Here is a 24,450-nt window from a genome sequence, read left to right as displayed (position 1 = left end):
CACCCTCATCATGGGAGACTTTAACATCCCCATTGGTTTTCCCCTCTCCCCATATGCCAATCACTTTTTATCTTTAACCTCCTCCTTTGGCCTTTCACAGCATACTAACTTTCCATGAAGATGGAAATGACCTGGCCTTCTGCCGACTCTGCTCAGTGCATGATTTTACCAACTCATCTTTCCCGCTCTCTGACCACAACCTTCTTTCATTCTCTCTCAAGAACTGTCACCCCACTCATGACACCCCCACTTTCCACCCTTGTAGAAATATACAGGCCGTTAACACCCAGAAACTTATGGAGAATTTGAAGTCCTCATTTGCCCCTAACTCCTCCCTCTCATTTCCTGACTCTGCACTGAAACATTATAATGAAACCCTGCAAAGTGCCCTGGATGAAGCTGCACCTCCTATACATAAAACAACGTGATAATTTTAAAGCGATATCTAGGAAGTCTATTAAATTATCCTGAGTATTCCAAGTGAATTTTAGATTCATTTTATTTTGATTTAATTTATTTACAAACTCTCCAGCTGCCTCCACAGTCCCATCCCATATCAGGATGAGGTCGTCACGATAACTACCATATCACCAGATAGTTCGGACGCAGCTGAGAAAATACACCTTTCTTCCCATATTGCCATATAATTATTAGCTATGGCTGGAGAGAAACCTGCGCCGATCAGGGTTCCTTGTTGTTGTTTATAAAATTTTTGATTAAATTAAAAATAATTCGGCGTTAAAAGGTATTCTGCTGCCATAATTATAAATTCATTTATAACTGGTGTATAGTTGCTATGAATTTTTAAGACAATAACTTAAACTCCAATATACTGTCCTAAATCCATTACTATGGCACTTCAGAAGCATATAATATCCAAAAAGCTTTTGGATATTATATGAATTTTTAAGACAGTAGACAGTGATTCTAGTGCTAGTGTATAGGGAATACTGAGGTAGAGACCAATAACATCGCAAGAAAGCCAGCGACAATTTGCTGGCCAAACAGTGAGGATATTATTTGTTTTGTATCTCTTAAATAGCCCAGAATATTTTTAACCAATGGTTGTAAGAATAGATCAAGCCAAAAACTAAAATTTTCTCCCAAATTTCCTATTCCCACTACTATGGGGCGCAAGTTTTGTTGTAACAGCTCCCATATTAACCCCTTCCTGGACTATTTTTTTTTTATTTTGCTAGAAAATTTATTAGTAGGATCAAAGCTTAATTCTTGATACATTAGATCGTCTGATTACATGTCCAAATTTAATTGTTCATATAAACTTGCCTTAAGAAGAACCACTGCGCTTCCATTGTCTGCGCTTCTGATTATTGAGTCTTTATTAGAGGAAAGTTCATCCAGAGCTCTCTTTTCTTTCCATGTCAGGTTGGAGGTGGAAATTGTATTCCTTGTTTTTTCGTTTAGTAAGTAGTTCTTTTTCTATTATTTATTGGAAATCATCAAAAGCCGAGGGAAGACTGTATTGGATAAAAGTATGAGTTTTTAACTCTAAATTGTAGATTTTTATTGATGTTCTTATCCAAAGATTCTGCTGCCAAATGTTGGAGGGTAAAGATAGAATTCTGTTCCTCAAAGTTTGACATGTTTGTTATTTCTATCCCCACCTACTGTATCCTCACCTATCCCTTGTAGATTGTGACTGAGCCCTCGCGGGCAGGGTCCTCACTCCTCCTGTACCAGTTATGACTTGTATTGTTCAAAATTATTGTACTTGTTTTTACTATGTATACCCCTCCTCACATGTAAAGCGCCATGGAATAAATGGTGCTATAATAATAAATAATAATAATTTCTATGTCTATATTATGGCCCATATTGCAAACTGTTTCTTCAGTATTAGTTTCTTCATTATAAAAATGACATCGTAAAGATAGACTTCTAGCAAATTCTTTAATATCTAACAAAGTTTATATACATCGAATTCGTTTGTAGGACAAAAAGAAAATTGTTTGGTGAGGATCCATTTTCTGATGTAAGAAAATCTGTGTTTTCTAAAGAGGAATCGGTGTCATTAAAGCTGACTTTTTTGGAAGAGTTCTTATTCCAGTGAGTGTGTCTACTGTGTCCTTTTTTCTTTAATATCAATTTTGAGAGAGATTTATTAGAATTATTTCGCTTCCAATGATACACTTCACTCTTTGCATAATCCTCTCGATCTCTCTCAAATTTATGTTTCTTTGTGGCCATTATTTTTTCCTCCATATTGGAAATTTTTCTATTCGTAGATTTGTTTAATACTTCATATTGTTTACTTGGTGGATTGTCTTTTATCACTGTTCTCAATTCTTTTATTTCTTTAGTGATATCTTTAAGGTCAAGCTCTTCCTATTCTATGATAAGTTTCATTAATTGTAGTGAACAGTTTGTTAAGATATCTTGCCATTTTATTTAAACTCTTCAGAATAAATTGTAGTGGCTATTTTTTTGAGTCTTAGACCTCAAGTGATCATTTGTTTCTCCATATAAGATTGAAGAGTAGTACAATCCCACCAAGTTTTAATTTCAATAATTAGTAAATTTTCCAACATTTTCATAGGTGCAGTCATATCATTGTTCATTTGAGATTGTTCCCCCCGAGTCTAATGAAAAAATTAGCTCAGCTTTATTGCGTCTTTGTATATCATGTCCATTATTAAACAATTCTGATGCTAAAGGGTCTGCATCCCCTGTAGGTGTAGGCTGTGACATGCTGATTGAAAGAGATTTATTTCACCATATAATAAGGAAAAAAGAAAAATTGTCCAAAAATATATATATCAATCAGGTTTTCATCCTGATGATGTGTCTTCATCAGGTAAATATATCTCTATTATAATATCAAGATAAAGTATTAATTGTCTGTTTTTTAACTATAGGAACTTTATAAGGAATTTTGTTTTAATGGGTGGAGGTTGTTTGATTAAATTAGATTAACTATTTGTAACCACCTGATCTCAACAGGATGTTGTATAAAAGGGTGATTTGTAATCTATGTGGTATGCAATGAATAAGAACCGCAAGGTTCGAATCGTGTCTGCCCATACAATGTAACCTGTTAGGGGCCAGTAAAAAATTATGCTATATGATATTATGCTGTTATTTTAACCCCTTCAAGACGCAGCCCTTTTTCGTTTTTGCGTTTTCATTTTTCGCTCCCCTCCTTCCCAAAGCCATAACTTTATTATTTTTCCGTCAATATGGCCATGTGAGGGCTTATTTTTTGCGGGAAGAGTTGTACTTTTGAATGACACCATTGGTTTTACCATGTCTTGTACTAGAAAGTGGGAAAAAATTCCAAGTGTTGTGAAATTGCAAAAAAGTGCAATCCCACACTTGTTTTTTGTTTAGCTTTTTTGCTAGGTTCACTAAATGCTAAAACTGACCTGCCATTATGATTCTCCAGGTCATTACGAGTTCATAGACACCAAACATGTCTAGGTAATTTTTTATCTAAGTGGTGAAAAAAAATTCCAAACTTTGCTAAAAAAATAAATTACACCATTTTCCGATACCCGCAGCGTCTCCATTTTTCAGGATCTCGGGTCGGGTGAGGACTTATTTTTTGCATACCGAGCTGACGTTTTTAATGATACCACTTTTGTGCAGATACGTTTTTTTGATCACCCGTTATTGCATTTTAATGCAATGTTGCGGCGACCAAAAAAACGTAATTCTGGTATTTTTAATTTTTTTCTCGCTACACCGTTTAGCGATCAGGTTAATCCTTTTTTTTAATTGATAGATCGAGCGATTCTGAACACGGCGATACCAAATATGTGTGTATTGTTTTTTTTATTGTTTTATTTTGAATGGGGCGGAAGGAGGGTGATTTAAACTTTTTTTTTTTTTTTTCATATTTTTAAAAACATTTTTTTTTATCTTTTGCCATGCTTCAATAGCCTCCATGGGAGGCTAGAAGCTGGCACAACTGGATCAGCTCAGCTACATAGGAGCAATCATCAGATCGCTCCTATGCAGCTGAATTACAGGCTTGCCATGAGCGCCAACCACAGGGTGGCGCTCACAGCAAGCCGGCATCAACAACCATAGAGGTCTCAAGGAGACCTCTGGTTGTTATGCCGACGCATCGCTGACCCCCGATCACATGACGGGGGTCGGTGATGCGCGCATTTCCAGCCCAATGGCCGGAAGCGGTGGTTAAATGCTGCTGTCATTTTTTCTCACCCCAATTACAGATGAGGACTGTCTCATTGACTAACATTATACAGAGAAGAAAGAAGTGCACAAAGAACTAACTACATAAATAATAATCTTTATTTTACATACAAATTTAAAAGCATATACAGGGGGGGTCAATAGGTAAAAAGTGGCTAAGAGCCTATAAAATAGGACACCACGGATTGGCAATAAACAGGTACTTTATAATGTGAGCATAAATACCATTTAGTTACATAGCTTTAAACCATGGTTGAAACAGCTATTAAAGCTAATACTGGCCTTAAATAAGTTGTCCACTACTTGGACAACATCTTGTCATACCCCTCACTTGGCCCCTATAAAATATGAAAGCTTATACTCACCTCCCATGCTGGCGCCGTTCCGTAGTGTTGGCATGCGCCATCCCGGGGCTCCAGTACTGTTGTTGTAAGCATTGGCATCACTGTCCTCACCGCCTGTTGAATTGAGCATAAAGAGGAAGTCCGAGATCAGCTGCAGCCCGGACTTCCTCTTCATGGCTGATTGTCGATACAGCTGGAACAGCGCCGGCACATGAGGTGAGTATAAGCTTTATTATTTTATCGGGGCCAAACATTTTTGATCAAAAAGGGGTTGTCCTAGTAGTGAACAAATCCTTTAAGTACATACTAAAGTGTAAGTGCAGATCATTTACTATATTACGGCGCGGAAACCATTATAGTACTGTATAGGTACCTTAGGTACAATGCTATAATGCGTACATATAAATAATAATAATAATAATTTTATTTATATAGTGCCAACATATTACGCAGCGCTTTACAAATTATAGAGGGGACTTGTACAGACAATAGACATTACAGCATAACAGAAATCACAGTTCAAAATAGATACCAGGAGGAATGAGGGCCCTGCTCGCAAGCTTACAAACTATGAGGAAAAGGGGAGACACGAGAGGTGGATGGTAACAATTGCTTTAGTTATTTGGACCAGCCATAGTGTAAGGCTCAGGTGTTCATGTAAAGCTGCATGAACCAGTTAACTGCCTAAGTATGTAGCAGTACAGACACAGAGAGCTATTAACTGCATAAACTGTATGAGAACATGATGCGAGAAACCTGATTATGTTTTTGTTTTTTGTTTTTTTTATTAGGCCACACAGGGATAGTTAGGTTAATGCGTTGAGGCGGTAGGCCAATCTGAACAAATGAGTTTTTAGGGCACGCTTAAAACTGTGGGGATTGGAGATTAATCGTATTAACCTAGGTAGTGCATTCCAAAGAATCGGCGCAGCACGTGTAAAGTCTTGGAGACTGTAGTGGGAGGTTCTGATTATTCAGGATGCTAACCTGAGGTCATTTGCGGAGTGGAGGACATGCGTAGGGTGGTAGACTGAGACCAGAGAGGAGATGTAGGGTGGTGCTGAGCCATGGAGTGCTTTGTGGATGAGGGTAGTAGTTTTGTACTGGATTCTGGAGTGGATGGGTAGCCAGTGTAATGACTGGCACAAGGTAGAGGCATCGGTGTAACGGTTGGTGAGGAATATGATCCTGGCTGCAGCATTCAGGACAGATTGGAGCGGGGAGAGTTTGGTAAGAGGGAGGCTGATTAGTAGAGAGTTACAATAGTCCAGATGTAATACTATTGTAGGAACTCTTAAGATTCTGGTAGCATGGGGCAATGAACAGACAGAGACGGGTTTCTTTAGTGTAAAATAGTGTATTTGTAACACAGCAAAAACACACAAACAATATATAGATAACTTGCAATGACACAAGTCCCTTAGCCATATACAGCGAAACAGAAGAGTTCTTAGGCCAAAGTCCTTGGCAAGGTGAGTGAGACGGGTGACGTGCAGATCCAAACACAGCTGGTGCAGAAAGAGTCAAATCCGGGTATGAAGTAAACACAGGGAGTCCAGAAACAAGTCCTCAGGTTAATCCCAGGTGTGGGACGAACACGGGTAAGTCCAGAAGCAAGTTCACAAGTTAATCCCAGGTGTGGGATAAACACGGGTAAGTCCAGAAACAAGTTCATAAGTTTATCTCAGTTGTGGCATAAACACGGGTAAGTCCAGAAACAAGTTCACATAAAGAATTATACTGGTGTAATTTCCAGTAGCTCCCACCGGGGGGAGTAAATAAGGATTAAGTAGCAAACACAGTCTAAGTCCAGCAGCAAAAGCCCCAAACACAGTTCCAAACAGAGTTCTTACCCGGAGGAGAGAACCAAGGGTTAAGTTCCCAAGCCAACAGACTGAGAGCGTAACTTACATAGGCAGAGAATGTCCAGAGCCACGGGTAGAAGTACAGCAGACAAGCAGCTGAGCTGATGGAGAAACCAAGCAGAATACTCCAGCAGTGAGGCTGACACCTGACCCGGGTTTTAAACAAATGACCAGGAAGTAGGGCAGACAGCAAACTCCATTTTAACAAAGGGCAAAAACATTCACAAGGTAACTTAGAAAACCCGGAATACTGACATTACTCCCCCCCTAGAAACGGCCTCAGGACGATCCTGGACCAGGTTTGCCTGGGTATCTACGATGAAATTGAGTAACCTTCAGGGGAGCATTGATGTTACTTACTGGTTCCCAAGAATCGTTTTCAGGAGAATAACCCTGCCATCTAACCAGATACTGAAGTCGATTCCTATGAAGTCTTGAATCGATAATGTCCTGTACAACAAATTGTTCTTCGCCATCAACCAACACTGGTGGAGGAGGAGGTACGATACGTCCCTGAAATGTGTTGAGAGAGACTGGTTTTAATAAAGAAACATGGAATACTGGGTGTACCTTTAGAGTTCGTGGCAGCTTCAGCCGACAAGCAACAGAGCTCACAATCCCAGTGATCTTGAATGGACCGATGAACTTCTGCCCCAGCTTCTGCGAAGGAACACCCAATTTTAGATTCTTGGTAGACAACCAAACCGAGTCTCCTACCTTATACATGGGTGCCGGTTTCCGGAATCTATCAGCCGACTTCTTGTAACGCTCCTGTGCTGCGGTCAGGGAGTCTTTCAAAACTTCAAGATTACGTTGCAACACTGCCACTCTGTCTTGAACTGCTGGTACCGAAGTAGCAACCGGAGACCTAGGCAAAATATTTGGATGATATCCCAAATTGGCGAAAAAAGGCGTTACCTTCGTGGAACTGCTCTGTGAGTTGTTATACGAGAATTCCGCTAACGGAAGAAGCTTCAGCCAATCATCCTGCAAATGACTGACGTAACAGCGTAGATATTGCTCCAAGGTTTGATTGGTTCGTTCGGTTTGCCCATTGGTCTGAGGATGGTATGCAGAAGACAAGCAAACAATGTGGAGTGCAGAACAAAATCCTTTCCAAAACCTAGAGGTAAATTGTATTCCCCGGTCAGAGATGATCTCATCTGGTACCCCATGCAGCCGGAAAACATTCTGGATAACCAGATCCACTGTCTCTGTGGCTGAGGGAAGACCACTGCAAGGAATAAAATGAGCAGCCTTTGTTAGACGGTCCACTACCACCAGAATAGTATTCTTACCGCCGGAGGTGGGTAACTCCACAATAAAGTCCATCGAAATAGACCCCCAAGGACGAGATGGTACGGGTAGTGGCTTAAGAAGGCCAGTAGGTGAAACACGAGGAACTTTGTACCGGGCACAAACCTCACAAGAGCGGACATAGTCATTCACATCCTTCAAACAGGTAGGCCACCAGAAAAAACGGGTTAAAAATTCCTGCGTCTTCTGTACCCCCCGATGACCAGCCAATACGGAGTCATGGACCAATTTGAGAATTCGAAGTCTCACAGCCTCAGGGACATAAATACAGCGATCTCTAAGCCATACACCATTCTGTAAGACAAGATTCACATTGTCAGGTGGGGTAGCAAGAAATACGTCACCATCATAGGCCAGCTTGATCTCCTCCCACAGGTCCCGGTCCTGGAGCACTCCTATGAAGTTGGCATCCGACAAGATGGTCTTAGACGGGGTCCCAGGCACGGAGTCCATCGTGTGGATTCGGGATAGCGCATCGGCTTTCCCATTACGTGAACCTGGGCGGTACGAGATGACAAAATCAAACTGGTTTAGGAACAAACTCCACCTAGCTTGTCGAGGAGAGAGACATCTGGCGGACTTGAGGAATTCCAGATTACGGTGGTCTGTGAGCACCACTACCTGTTGAGTTGCTCCCTGCAAATGGTGTCTCCATTCCTTAAAAGCGGAAATGATTGCCAACAGTTCTTTATCTGCAATATCATAGTTCAGTTCAGCAGATGATAACCTGCGAGAAAAGAAGGCACACGGGTGCAGCAAACCTTTATCTCCGGTTCGTTGTGAGAGGATTGCTCCCAGTGCACAGTCAGAAGCGTCCACCTCCACGACAAAAGGCAGTGCAGGGTCCGGGTGTGTCAATATCGGAGTCGTGGTAAAACAAACCTTTAAGCGATCAAAGGCTTCCTGGGCTTGCGAAGACCATACAAACTTCCTCCCCTTCTTAGTAAGGAGAGTGATGGGACGGACAATTTCCGAAAAATTCCGGATGAAACGTCTATAAAAGTTAGCAAAGCCAATGAATCTTTGTACCTCTTTGACGTTTCCTGGTACCGGCCAATCTATGATCGCCTGGATCTTGCTGGACTCCATATTCAATCCCTGGGGAGAAATAACATAGCCTAAAAATTGAATTTTGGAGCAATGAAATTCACACTTTTCAAGTTTGATATACAGATGGTTGTCTCTCAAACGTCTGAGCACGGTCTTGACATGTTCCTGGTGTTCCTGTAGGGAATCAGAGAAAATCAAGATGTCATCCAGGTAAATGACTACATAATGATCCAGTAAATCCCTGAAAATATCGTTGGCCAAGTGTTGGAAAGCAGCAGGAGCATTACAGAGTCCGAATGGCATCACTAGATATTCAAAATGTCCATACCGACATCTGAAAGCTGTTTTCCATTCATCTCCGGGACGTATACGGAGTAAATTATATGCTCCGCGAAGATCTAGTTTGGTGAATATTTTAGCTTGGCGAACTCTCTCCAACAATTCAGGAATTAACGGCAACGGGTACCTGTTACGGATGGTTACCTTGTTTAGCTCCCGATAGTCAATACACGGTCTTAGAGTGCCATCTTTTTTCTTTACAAAGAATATGGGAGCGCCCGCTGGTGAAGAAGATGGTCGGATAAACCCCTTGGCTAAATTCTCGTCTATATACTCCCGTAAAGTCTTTAATTCTGGAGCTGCCAACGGGTAAACATGGCCGAAAGGAATCGCTGCCCCGGGAAGCAGCTCTATGGGGCAGTCATATGGTCTGTGTGGAGGGAGTTGATCTGCCTTCCTCTTGTCACAAATGTCTGAAAATTCCTGGTAAACCAGAGGGAGAGTAGATACCTGTTTCGTTTCCTCCAAATTCTGGGTAACTGGAGCCATTACCTGTGGACTGATGGTAGAGCTACACTTCGGAAGGAAGGATATCTCCTTAGTTTCCCAATTGATATTTGGGTTCTGTGACCGTAACCAGGGAATTCCTAGAATTACAGGAAAATGAGGAGAAGATATTAGCATAAATGATAGGGTTTCCAGATGGTCTGGTTCCATCTTACACTTCAGAAGCACCGTCTCCCGGTCTACTGGCCCAGAAACTAACGGAGAACCATCCACCGTTTCCATGGTGACTGGTGAGGCTCTTAGCTGTGTCTTAATACCATGTTCCCTGGCAAAAGAAGAATCCATGAAATTTCCACCTGCTCCAGAATCTATCATAGCAGAACTTGTTATCCACTGTCCCTCCCACAGAATCTGAATAGGAAGAGAACAATGTGAGTATTTCTCCCCTTGATCCTTAGGGGAAGTTGACATCACTGTTAGGGGAACCACAGCATCTAGATGTAAACTGGTCTCCGAAACTTCTGACTCAGTGTCCGTATTGTCATAATCCCCTACTGCCGCCAATACCTTGTTAGGTCGCCTGGGACATTTAGGACAATTAATAAGAAAATGATCTGATTGGCCACAGTAAAAACATAAGCGTTCTCGAAAGCGATATTCACAGCGTTCATTACTTTCACGTTTCTGTAGTGAGTCCACTTGCATCGGCACCTCCTCAGCTTCCCGCGGGTTCTTACTGGTAGTTTCCCTAGACGGAAGAGTAAAATTAGTAATGCGATTTACCGCTGCCCATTTCTCCTGTCTGCGTTCAGTTAGGCGGATATCAATACGCACACAGTGTTGTAAGAATAACTCATACTCCTGTGGAGATTCTGAGCGAGCTAGCTCATCCTTGATTGTACTGGACAACCCTTTCCTGAAAATTGGTAACAAAGCATTTTCATCCCAGTTGGTATCCACTACTAACCTCTTAAATTCCGTAATATACTCTATGACTGAACGTTTCCCCTGGCGTAAGGAAAGCAAGGATTTTTCAGCGGAGGCACGGCGGTTGGGATCATCAAACATTTGCGCCATAGCTGCCAGAAAATCATCCAAATTATTTGGACATCGCGACTTTCTACCATAGGATTTGCCCAAGCCAGTGCCCGTGATGTCAACAACATAATAATACATAGTACTTTCGATCTATCAGACTGATAGTAGGAGGCATGTACATCAAAAAATAATATACATTGATTTACAAACCCACGGAATTGACTTCGGTCACCATTAAACCGAAAAGGAGGCAATTTAGGCATACTGGTAGGTGGTGTATGCTGAACAGGTGGTGTATGCTGAGCAGGTGGTGTAACCTGGGCGTCTATCAAGGTACGTAAATCTTGGAGAGCCTGACCAAACACCTGCGCATTGTGGTTAGCCCGGGAGTCCATGTCTCTAATTTTACTTTGTACAGCCGCCACCTCCTGCTGCAAGGAGTTAATCATAGCAAACATCTTGTCTACCCGTGTCTCTGTCATTGCCCCAGCAGAATCTTTTTTTTAGGCTGGAGTATCCTGTAATACTATTGTAGGAACTCTTAAGATTCTGGTAGCATGGGGCAATGAACAGACAGAGACGGGTTTCTTTAGTGTAAAATAGTGTATTTGTAACACAGCAAAAACACACAAACAATATATAGATAACTTGCAATGACACAAGTCCCTTAGCCATATACAGCGAAACAGAAGAGTTCTTAGGCCAAAGTCCTTGGCAAGGTGAGTGAGACGGGTGACGTGCAGATCCAAACACAGCTGGTGCAGAAAGAGTCAAATCCGGGTATGAAGTAAACACAGGGAGTCCAGAAACAAGTCCTCAGGTTAATCCCAGGTGTGGGACGAACACGGGTAAGTCCAGAAGCAAGTTCACAAGTTAATCCCAGGTGTGGGATAAACACGGGTAAGTCCAGAAACAAGTTCATAAGTTTATCTCAGTTGTGGCATAAACACGGGTAAGTCCAGAAACAAGTTCACATAAAGAATTATACTGGTGTAATTTCCAGTAGCTCCCACCGGGGGGAGTAAATAAGGATTAAGTAGCAAACACAGTCTTAAGGCCCCGTCTCACATAGCGAGATCGCTAGCGAGATCGCTGCTGAGTCACAAGTTTTGTGACTCAACAGCGACCTCCATAGCGATCTCGCTATGTGTGACACGTACCAGCGATCAGGCCCCTGCTGCGAGATCGCTGGTCGTGTCAGAATGGCCTGGACCTTTTTTTGGTCGTTGAGGCCCCGCTGACATCGCTGAATCGGTGTGTGTGACACCGATCCAGCGATGTCTTCACTGGTAACCAGGGTAAACATCGGGTTACTAAGCGCAGGGCCGCGCTTAGTAACCCGATGTTTACCCTGGTTACCAAAAAAAACAAACAGTACATACTCGCCTTTCGGTGTCCAGGTCCCTTGCCGTCTGCTTCCTGCTCTCACTGACTCCCGGCCGTACAGTGAGAAGTGAGAGCGCAGCAGTGACGTCACCGCTGCGCTCTGCTCTCACAGTACGGCGGCTCAGTCAGAGCAGGAAGCAGACGGCAAGGGACCTGGACACCGAAAGGCGAGTATGTAGTGTTTGTTTTTTTTGGTAACCAGGGTAAACATCGGGTTACTAAGCGCGGCCCTGCGCTTAGTAACCCGATGTTTACCCTGGTTACCCGGGTGCTGCAGGGGGACTTCGGCATCGTTGAAGACAGTTTCAACGATGCCGAAGTCGTTCCCCTGATCGTTGGTCGCTGGGGAGAGCGGTCTGTGTGACAGCTCCCCAGCGACCACACAGCGACTTACCAACGATCACGGCCAGGTCATATCGCTGGTCGTGATCGTTGGTAAATCGCTAAGTGAGACGGGGCCTTAAGTCCAGCAGCAAAAGCCCCAAACACAGTTCCAAACAGAGTTCTTACCCGGAGGAGAGAACCAAGGGTTAAGTTCCCAAGCCAACAGACTGAGAGCGTAACTTACATAGGCAGAGAATGTCCAGAGCCACGGGTAGAAGTACAGCAGACAAGCAGCTGAGCTGATGGAGAAACCAAGCAGAATACTCCAGCAGTGAGGCTGACACCTGACCCGGGTTTTAAACAAATGACCAGGAAGTAGGGCAGACAGCAAACTCCATTTTAACAAAGGGCAAAAACATTCACAAGGTAACTTAGAAAACCCGGAATACTGACACCAGACGAGAATGAATAAGTGAAACAGTAAGAGTTTTTGCAGAGTTGAAAGTAAGAAAAGGGCGAATTCTAGAAATGTTTTTGAGATGCAGATAAGAAGAGCGAGCCAGTGATCGGATGTGGGGGGTGAATGAAAGCTCGGAATCAAGGATAACCCCAAGGCAGCGGGCATGTTGCTTTGGAGTAATGGTGGAACCGCACACGGAGATGGCAATGTCAGGCAAAGGTAGGTTAGTAGAGGGAGAGAACACGAGGAGTTCAGTTTTTGACAGGTTCAGTTTCAGATAGAGGGAGGACATGATGTTAGAGACAGCGGTAAGACAATCACTGGTGTTTTCTAAAAAGGCAGGCGTGATATTAGGAGAAGAACTGTATAATTGGGTGTCATCAGCATAGAGATGGTACTGGAAATATTTGGTACCATACCAGGTTAACTTTAGATTATACTAGTTAACTAACATAGTAGCAAGTACAATGCAAGTTTTTTGACATTGCACTCGCTGAGTTTAAACGCAGATGAGAGCTCACCCTTTGGATGATTTTTCATCATAGAATGGCTGGAACAACCTCGGTATTTTTAGGTTCACCCTTCATCATCTGTATGACTAGGGAGCAAAGTAATAGCTTAAAGGAGTTGTCCAGTTCCTGGGATATGTCATAAATATTGGTTCAGTGGGTTTGCCACCCAGCTCCCTTGGGATTAGCTGTTAATAATCTTGATCCTTGGTATGAGAAACAGAGGTCAAATGAGTGGACTGCTCTCCGCAGTTAGGGAGTGGACTATCAGCATAAGACAGCTTAGAAGACCTTACTTTGGGCAGGTGGGCTGACTACGAGATGACATAACTGGGAAGGTTGGATTTGTAGCTTTGGTGATCTATATATATATATATATATATATATATATTCATATGCAGTGGGGAACATAACTATTTGATTTACTGCCGATTTTGCAAGTTTTCCCACCTACAAAGTATGGAGACATCTAATTTTTCTCGTAAATAAACTTCAACTGTGAGAGACAGAATCTAAAAAGAAAGAACAAAAAAAATCACATCTTATGATTTTTTCATAATTAATTTGGATTTTATTGCATGAAATAAGTATTTGATCACCTATCAACCAGCATTCTGGCTCTCACACACCTTTTAGTTTTTCTTTAAGAAGTCATCCTACTTTGCACTCATTACTTGTATTAATTGCACCTGTTTGAGCTTACTAGCTTTAGATAATGACACCTGTCCACACACTCAATCAATCACACTCCAACCCCTTAATCATGGCCAAGACCAAAGAGCTGTCTAAGGACACCAGGGACAAAATTGTAGACCTGCACAAAGCTGGGATGGGCTACATGACAATATGCAAGCAGCTTGGTGAAAAGTTGGTACAATTATTAGAAAATGGAAAAAACACAAAAATGACTGTTAACCTTCCTCGGTCTGAGACTCCATGCCAGATCTCGCCTCCTTGGGTAAGGATGATTCTGAGAAAGGTCAGGAATCAGCCCAAAATTACACAGGAGGACCTGGTCAATGACCTGAAAAGAGTTGGGACCACAGTTTCAAACATTAATGCTAGTAACACACTACTGTCATGATTCTCAATGGCGAGAGAACATAGCCCAGCATATATAAGAACTAGCTCTTGGAAGATGGAATCTAAACTGACCATGAACTAAACCTGCCGCACAATTAACAGTGGCCGGGTAGCGTGCCTACGTTTTATCCCTAGACGCCCAGCGCCAGCCGGAGGACTAACTAATCCTAGCAGAGGAAAATACAGTCCTGGCTCACCTCTAGAGAAATTTCCCCAAAAGGCAGACAGAGGCCCCCACATATATTGGCGGTGATTTTAGATGAAATGACAAACGTAGTATGAAAATAGGTTTAGCAAAATCGAGGTCCGCTTACTAGATAGCAGGAAGACAGAAAGGGTACTTTCATGGTCAGCTGAAAACCCTATCAAAACACCATCCAGAAATTACTTTAAGACTCTAGTATTAACTCATAACACCAGAGTGGCAATTTCAGATCACAAGAGCTTTCCAGACACAGTAACGAAACAGCAGCTGTGAACTGGAACAAAATGCAAAAACAAACAAGGACGAAAGTCCAACTTAGCTGGGAGTTGTCTAGTAGCAGGAACATGCAAAGAAAGGCTTCTGATTACATTGTTGACCGGCATGAAACTGACAGAGGAGCAAGGTTATATAGAGACTCCCACATCCTGATGGGAACAGGTGAACAGAGAGGATGATGCACACAAGTTCAATTCCACCAGTGGCCACCGGGGGAACCCAGAATCCAATTTCACAACAGTACCCCCCCCCTCAAGGAGGGGGCACCGAACCCTCACCAGAACCACCAGGGCGATCAGGATGAGCCCTATGAAAGGCACGGACAAGATCGGAGGCATGAACATCAGAGGCAGTCACCCAAGAATTATCCTCCTGACCGTATCCCTTCCATTTGACCAGATACTGGAGTTTCCGTCTGGAAACACGGGAGTCTAAGATCTTTTCCACAACGTACTCCAACTCACCCTCAACCAACACCGGAGCAGGAGGCTCAACGGAAGGCACAACCGGTACCTCATACCTGCGCAATAATGACCGATGAAAAACATTATGAATAGAAAAAGATGCAGGGAGGTCCAAACGGAAGGACACAGGGTTAAGAATCTCCAATATCTTGTACGGGCCGATGAACCGAGGCTTAAACTTAGGAGAAGAAACCCTCATAGGGACAAAACGAGAAGACAACCACACCAAGTCCCCAACACAAAGCCGAGGACCAACACGACGACGGCGGTTGGCAAAAAGCTGAGTCTTCTCCTGGGACAACTTCAAATTGTCCACTACCTGCCCCCAAATCTGATGCAACCTCTCCACCACAGCATCCACTCCAGGACAATCCGAAGATTCCACCTGACCGGAGGAAAATCGAGGATGAAACCCCGAATTACAGAAAAACGGGGACACCAAGGTGGCAGAGCTGGCCCGATTATTGAGGGCGAACTCCGCCAATGGCAAAAAAGCAACCCAATCATCCTGATCCGCAGACACAAAACACCTCAAATATGTCTCCAAGGTCTGATTAGTCCGCTCGGTCTGGCCATTAGTCTGAGGATGGAAAGCAGACGAAAAAGACAAATCTATGCCCATCCTAGCACAGAATGCCCGCCAAAATCTAGACACGAATTGGGTCCCTCTGTCAGAAACGATATTCTCCGGAATACCATGCAAACGAACAACATTTTGAAAAAACAGAGGAACCAACTCGGAAGAAGAAGGCAACTTAGGCAAGGGAACCAAATGGACCATCTTAGAGAAACGGTCACACACCACCCAGATGACAGACATCTTCTGAGAAACAGGCAGATCCGAAATAAAATCCATCGAGATGTGCGTCCAAGGCCTCTTCGGAATAGGCAAGGGCAACAACAATACACTAGCCCGAGAACAACAAGGCTTGGCCCGAGCACAAACGTCACAAGACTGCACAAAGCCTCGCACATCTCGTGACAGGGAAGGCCACCAGAAGGACCTTGCCACCAAATCCCTGGTACCAAAGATTCCAGGATGACCTGCCAACGCAGAAGAATGAACCTCAGAGATGACTCTACTGGTCCAATCATCAGGAACAAACAGTCTACCAGGTGGGCAACGATCCGGTCTATCCGCCTGAAACTCCTGCAAGGCCCGCCGCAGGTCTGGAGAAACGGCAGACAATATCACTCCATCCTTAAGGATACCTGTGGGCTCAGAATTACCAGGGGAGTCAGGCTCAAAACTCCTAGAAAGGGCATCCGCCTTAACATTCTTAGAACCCGGTAGGTATGACACCACAAAATTAAACCGAGAGAAAAACAACGACCAGCGCGCCTGTCTAGGATTCAGGCGCCTGGCAGACTCAAGGTAAATTAAATTTTTGTGGTCAGTCAATACCACCACCTGATGTCTGGCCCCCTCAAGCCAGTGACGCCACTCCTCAAAAGCCCACTTCATGGCCAAAAGCTCCCGATTCCCAATATCATAATTCCGCTCGGCGGGCGAAAATTTACGGGAAAAAAAAGCACAAGGTCTCATCACGGGGCAGTCGGAACTTCTCTGCGACAACACCGCCCCAGCTCCGATTTCAGAAGCGTCGACCTCAACCTGAAAAGGAAGAGCAACATCAGGCTGACGCAACACAGGGGCGGAAGAAAAGCGGCGCTTAAGCTCCCGAAAGGCCTCCACAGCATCAGGGGACCAATCAGCAACATCAGCACCCTTCTTAGTCAAATCACTCAATGGTTTAACAACATCAGAAAAACCAGCAATAAATCGACGATAAAAGTTAGCAAAGCCCAAAAATTTCTGAAGACTCTTAAGAGAAGAGGGTTGCGTCCAATCACAAATAGCCTGAACCTTGACAGGATCCATCTCGATGGAAGAGGGGGAAAAAATGTATCCCAAGAAGGAAATCTTTTGAACCCCAAAAACGCACTTAGAACCCTTCACACACAAGGAATTAGACCGCAAAACCTGAAAAACCCTCCTGACCTGCTGGACATGAGAGTCCCAGTCATCCGAAAAAATCAGAATATCATCCAGATACACAATCATAAATTTATCCAAATAATCGCGGAAAATGTCATGCATAAAGGACTGGAAGACTGAAGGGGCATTTGAAAGACCAAAAGGCATCACCAAATACTCAAAGTGGCCCTCGGGCGTATTAAATGCGGTTTTCCACTCATCCCCCTGCTTGATTCGCACCAAATTATACGCCCCACGGAGATCAATCTTAGAGAACCACTTGGCCCCCTTTATACGAGCAAACAAATCAGTCAGCAGTGGTAACGGATATTGATATTTAACCGTGATTTTATTCAAAAGTCGATAATCAATACATGGCCTCAAAGAGCCATCTTTCTTAGACACAAAGAAAAAACCGGCTCCTAAGGGAGATGACGAAGGACGAATATGTCCCTTTTCCAAGGACTCCTTTATATATTCTCGCATAGCAGCGTGTTCAGGCACAGACAGATTAAATAAACGACCCTTAGGGTATTTACTACCCGGGATCAAATCTATGGCACAATCGCACTCCCGGTGCGGAGGTAGTGAACCAAGCTTGGGTTCTTCAAAAACGTCACGATAGTCAGACAAGAATTCAGGAATCTCAGAGGGAATAGATGATGAAATGGAAACCAAAGGTACGTCCCCATGAGTCCCTTTACATCCCCAGCTTAACACAGACATAGCTTTCCAGTCGAGGACTGGGTTATGAGATTGCAGCCATGGCAATCCTAGCACCAAAACATCATGTAGATTATACAGCACCAGAAAGCGAATAATCTCCTGGTGATCCGGATTAATACGCATAGTTACTTGTGTCCAGTATTGTGGTTTATTACTAGCCAATGGGGTGGAGTCAATCCCCTTCAGAGGTATAGGAGCTTCCAAAGGCTCCAAATCATACCCACAGCGTTTGGCAAAGGACCAATCCATAAGACTCAAAGCGGCGCCAGAGTCGACATAGGCGTCCGCGGTAATAGATGATAAAGCACAAATCAGGGTCACAGATAGAATAAACTTAGACTGTAAAGTGCTAATTGAAACTGACTTGTCAAGCTTCTTAGTACGCTTAGAGCATGCTGATATAACATGAGTTGAATCACCACAATAGAAGCACAACCCATTTTTTCGTCTAAAATTCTGCCGCTCGCTTCTGGACAGAATTCTATCACATTGCATATTTTCTGGCGTCTTCTCAGTAGACACCGCCAAATGGTGCACAGGTTTGCGCTCCCGCAGACGCCTATCGATCTGAATAGCCATTGTCATGGACTCATTCAGACCCGCAGGCACAGGGAACCCCACCATAACATCCTTAATGGCATCAGAGAGACCTTCTCTGAAAATCGCCGCCAGGGCGCACTCATTCCACTGAGTAAGCACAGACCATTTACGGAATTTTTGGCAGTATATTTCAGCTTCATCTTGCCCCTGAGATAGGGACATCAAAGCTTTTTCCGCCTGAAGCTCTAAATGAGGTTCCTCATAAAGCAACCCCAAGGCCAGAAAAAATGCATCCACATTGAGCAACGCAGGATCCCCTGGTGTCAATGCAAAAGCCCAATCTTGAGGGTCGCCCCGGAGCAAGGAAATTACAATCCTGACCTGCTGTGCAGGATCTCCGGCAGAGCGAGATTTCAGGGACAAAAACAATTTGCAATTATTTTTAAAATTTTGAAAGCAAGATCTATTCCCTGAAAAAAATTCAGGCAAAGGAATTCTAGGTTCAGACATAGGTGCATGAACAACAAAATCTTGCAAATTTTGTACCTTCGTGGCGAGATTATTCAAACCTGTAGCTACACTCTGAAGATCCATTTCAAACAGGTGAACACAGAGCCATTCAAGGATTAGAAGGAGAGAAAGAGAGGAAGGCTGCAGTATAGGCAGACTAGCAAGTGATTCAATTATGAGCACACTCAGAACTAGAGAAAAAAAAAAAAAAAAAATTTCAGCAGACTTCTTTTTTCTCTCCTTTCTCAGCCAATAATTTAACCCTTTTTGGCCGGTCAAACTGTCATGATTCTCAATGGCGAGATAACATAGCCCAGCATATATAAGAACTAGCTCTTGGAAGATGGAATCTAAACTGACCATGAACTAAACCTGCCGCACAATTAACAGTGGCCGGGTAGCGTGCCTACGTTTTATCCCTAGACGCCCAGCGCCAGCCGGAGGACTAACTAATCCTAGCAGAGGAAAATACAGTCCTGGCTCACCTCTAGAGAAATTTCCCCAAAAGGCAGACAGAGGCCCCCACATATATTGGCGGTGATTTTAGATGAAATGACAAACGTAGTATGAAAATAGGTTTAGCAAAATCGAGGTCCGCTTACTAGATAGCAGGAAGACAGAAAGGGTACTTTCATGGTCAGCTGAAAACCCTATCAAAACACCATCCAGAAATTACTTTAAGACTCTAGTATTAACTCATAACACCAGAGTGGCAATTTCAGATCACAAGAGCTTTCCAGACACAGTAACGAAACAGCAGCTGTGAACTGGAACAAAATGCAAAAACAAACAAGGACGAAAGTCCAACTTAGCTGGGAGTTGTCTAGTAGCAGGAACATGCAAAGAAAGGCTTCTGATTACATTGTTGACCGGCATGAAACTGACAGAGGAGCAAGGTTATATAGAGACTCCCACATCCTGATGGGAACAGGTGAACAGAGAGGATGATGCACACAAGTTCAATTCCACCAGTGGCCACCGCTGGAGCCCAGAATCCAATTTCACAACACACTACACTGTCATTCTTTCTTGACTCCATATTAATTTATAACCACTTTTTTTCCATTGCTTGTTCTTTTTGGGTCTTGGTCTCAGAATACTTCAGAAGTATTGCCTACAACCTTGTGTCCTCAGATATCCGTCACCATACTGTAGTGCAGCGGGGTTAGTGCATTGTGACAGATAGGCAGGGACCACAGGAAAGTTCAAAACAAAAGTCTTTTAATGTCCAAAACAACTCAAAACAAAATGTGCAGCACACTGTATCCCCCAGATCGCAGCCAGGGAGTCACAACAGTCTGTATCCGAGACTGGTTGACGAGGGTGACTGCACCACCGTATCATGCTGCGGGGTGCCAGACGTTCACTGCTCTTGGTTCTGTGTTACCCCACACAGGCTGGAAGCTGCAGAGCCACCTGCTCTGCTACTTGCAAACAAACACTGACAAACCCAAACCCTTTACTGCAGGGTTTTTAGCAGGAATCTATGGCCATGGGCCACGTGCAAAACCCGGCTTGCAAGGAATGAACTGCCCCATTACCATCCTATAGTTCACTCCAAAAATAAAAGCCCTTGACGGGTTTTCCTGAACATTGCCTTGGCCAAATGGTGGGGCATACATATCAACACTCGCATATGATCCCCCTCACTGCCTCACAATGACGCTCTGTATATGGCCTAACCATCTAGGACAATGATCTTAGTATCCAACTTTTCAGGCAAAAAGTTAGAGATATTTGTTATGACGTGCTAACCTTTTAGTCCCTTGTCATCACAGCCCAAAATTACTCCTCAAAAAACTTGACTAATGGTGCATTTCATGAAGGCATTTAGACCAGTTGATAGAAGAACAATATTTGACTGAGCAAATTTACTTTAATGCAATGAACATTGATTATTGGACACTCACCATTCAGTGGGCTTTGACTGCTAGGAGTCAAAGACTTGCTTGGGGTCCATCATACTGTGAATAGGCTAGCTGTGGGGACATCATCCAACACAAGGGGAGCTATGGGGGCCATCATACTGTATGTAGGAGTGCTGTGAAGACATTGTACTGTGTATAGAGGAGCAGTGAGGACATCCCACTATGTACAAGGGAGCTGTGGGGACATTATACTGTGCATAGGGAAGCACATCATACTGTATGTAGGATTCCTGTGAAGACATTGTACTGTATACAGGCAAGCTGTAAAAACATTATACTTCGTATAGGAGAGTTGAGTGGCTGTGGGGGCATTATACTGTGAATAGGGGAGCTGTAGATACATTATACTGAACATAGGGAGCTGTATTAACATTCTATTGTGTATAGGAAAGCTGGGGGAGAATCACAGTGTGTAAAGGGGTGCTGTAGTGGCATCATGGGAGGGACCCAGGACATTATTACTATACATGGGGGGACTTTGTAGTCCAGCATACAACACATTGTAGCTCAGTAAATAGAACTTTGTGACAATGTACACAGAACTTTGTAACAGAGTATACACCATTTTGTAGTTCAGTTTATGGCAATTTTGTAGCTATATAAATCAGTATACAGTATACAGAAATTTGTAGCTCAGTATACTGCACCTTGAAGCACAGTATACAGCTCCTTGAAGCACAGTATACTGCTTTTTGTAACACAGTATATGCACCTTGTAGCACATAATATAGCACCTTGTACCACAGTATAAGACACCTTGTAGCACAGTATACGTATGTGCAGCACCCCAGAGTCCTGGTTGCTGCAGTAATGTAATTCTTCCACCAGGGGGAGTGATATTACGTCTGAAGGTAATAAAGGAGTCCATATTTCCAGGTATCATGGCATCACAACACACTTCACACTCCAGACCACCAGGGGGAGCCATGCTCCTATCTAGTAGGGCACTCTTCACAGAAGGGTAAAACTGGTGGTTTGGATAGAAAGTTAGGGAGAAGCTGGCTGGGCTTTGCCCAGGCAACACCTGTCAGGCAGACAGGGGGAAAGGAGGAACATCTGAGCTGCAGACAGAGGGTCCCTGTCAGGGGTGGGATCCTGGCAGAGGCCTAGCACGAGACAGAAAGACACGGAGCTGCGCCTGCCCCACGTGCGGCAGCATCCTAAGAAAGGACACGAAGAGAATTGTATTGTAGAGAGTGAGAAACGAAGTCACAGCACAAGGAGATAACACCGGGAGGAGTTCTGCCCTGAGACAGGCTCCTTCTGAGGCGCGTAGCCGGTGGCCGGAACACCGAGGGAGTAATTGACTCTACGCATTACTTCAGAGACCGGCAGGACAGTCAATTCCAAGTTGGCTGCCCGACCTTAATACCCAAGAAGACACGGTGGGAAATTGTGGGGGTCGGGGCGTCTCTAGGGTCCCTATAAACAAGCCTCAGGCCATCCCAGTCATATGGGTTTGTCCTATCCATACCATCTGGGGGACAGAGAGAGAACATCAGAAACATCCACGAAAGTTGTGAGGACTATCCCGTGGTGCTCAGCAGGGAAGTACTACAACACACAGGCGCTAGTAGGAAGGCTACTGATTTCCACCTGGATAAGAGGACTCTGGATTCGCCTTCGGACCGATTGGACTTTGCCTACCCTGTGGTCCATACCCTGGACTGTGGATGCTGAAGCTTCCAGAAAAAGGTAAAGAGACTGCAACCTTGTGTCCTCGTTATTCCCTGCACCTCACATTGTCCACCATTACCATTTACACTGTTGGGAAGCCCTGGGGATACACTTCACCTGTGGGAAGGTATACCATCTAGCTGCCATTCCATCACCCCAGCGGACCCCTAAGCAGCGTCGGTCACCCTGACCGAATACCACAGGTGGCGTCACGAACACCGTACAAATTTCACCTTTAATTGGGCGCCCCTCAAAGGGCCACGGACCGGGTCAGGCCACCGTGACATCCCCAGAACCGCGAGGGACCCAGTACCGAGTACCCCATTGCCCTTAATGTGGGGGCGCTCCATATGCACCTTGTATCACACTATAATACTGACATGATGTGATGGTCTTCAGTAAGGAAGAGGGTCCTTAAACTGTCCCTGGAGCTGGGACCTTATCTATCCCTGTCCCGGTGGTGCTCTTAAGGGCTCATTTCCACTTGCAAGAGAAAAAACGGTCCGTAATCTGGACCGAAAAAACGGATTTAGCGTATGCGATTGTCATGCGATTGTCATGTGAGTGTTATACGATTTTTAATTGCACCATCCGTTTTACATCCGTATGACATCCGTATGCAATCCGTTTTTTTTCTCTGCAACTATTTTAATACAGTCATTTACAGGACCATTTACAGTGATCTATGCCACCGAATGGTAATGTATCCGTAAAAAACGGACGGAATACGGATGGTCCGTATTCCATGCGTTTTTTTTCTCGCACCCATTGACTTGCATTGGCGAGTCTCGTCCGAGACTCGCAGCAAATCGCAGCATGCTGCGATTTTTTTCTCAGTCCGATTTCGGCTGAGAAAAAAATCACAAATGAAAAGACACCTATTGACTAACATTGGTCCGAGTGCAATCCGATTTTTTATCGGATTGCACTCCATCATTTTCCTCGCAAGTGGAAATGAGCCCTAAGGGTATGTGCAGACGTCAGGATTTCTTGCAGAAATTTCCTGAAGAAAACCGGAAATTTTCTGCAAGAAATCCGCATTTTTTTGCGTTTTTTTTCCCGTTTTTTTCGCGTTTTTTTAGCATTTTGCAAGCGAAATTAGCTTGCAGAATGCTAAAGTTTTCTAAGCGATCTGTAGCATCGTTTGGAAAACTGACAGGTTGGTCACACTTGTCAAACATAGTGTTTGACAAGTGTGACCAACTTTTTACTATAGATGCAGCCTATGCAGCATCTATAGTAAAAGATAGAATGTTTAAAAATAATAAAAAAAATAAAAAAAATGCTTATACTCACCTGCAGACAGCGGATCTCCTCAGCGGCGTCCGTTCCTATAGATGCTGTGTGTGTGCAGGACCTTCCATGACGTCGCGGTCACGTGAGCGGTCACATGACCGGTCTCGTGACCAATCACAAGACCGCGATGTCATCGCAGGTCCTTCACCGCACACCAGCTATAGGAACCGAAGCGGCAGCATGCACCGGAGAGGCGGGAAGACTCCGGAGGCCATCGAAGGTGAGTATATCACTATTTTTGATTTTAATTCTTTTTTTTTTGACCAATTATATGGTGCCCAGTCCGTGGAGGAGAGTCTCCTCTCCTCCACCCTGGGTACCAACCGCACATAATCTGCTTACTTCTCGCATGGTGTGCACAGCCCCGTGCGGGAAGTAAGCAGATCAATGCACTCATAGGTGTGCGGAATCCCCGCAATTCCGCATTTTGAATGATCATGTTGCTTTTTTTTTCCACGATGCGATTTTTTCACGGAACAAAATGCAACATTTGCACAAAAAATGCGGAATAC

At 44.0% G+C, this 24,450-nt stretch overlaps 1 long non-coding RNA gene across 2 annotated transcripts in view; it reads left to right on the top strand.

Moving 5' to 3' along the window:
- Positions 1–24,450, top strand: part of LOC143769202 (uncharacterized) — a 117,838-nt gene that overhangs the window by 73,956 nt on the left and 19,432 nt on the right. Inside the window, exons 3-4 of one of the 2 annotated variants that reach the window (XR_013214259.1) lie at positions 1,954–2,067; positions 2,694–2,815. The exons of the other annotated variant lie outside the window; for it this stretch is intronic. This is a non-coding gene — a long non-coding RNA (uncharacterized LOC143769202). The remainder of the gene's footprint in view (positions 1–1,953; positions 2,068–2,693; positions 2,816–24,450) is intronic. 2 annotated transcript variants of the gene reach the window in all.

This window comes from Ranitomeya variabilis, chromosome 4, assembly GCF_051348905.1.
Source record: "Ranitomeya variabilis isolate aRanVar5 chromosome 4, aRanVar5.hap1, whole genome shotgun sequence".
Taxonomy (NCBI): domain Eukaryota; kingdom Metazoa; phylum Chordata; class Amphibia; order Anura; family Dendrobatidae; genus Ranitomeya; species Ranitomeya variabilis.
Note: the sequence above shows the minus strand (reverse complement) of the source record. Positions and strands in the feature narration are given on the sequence as shown.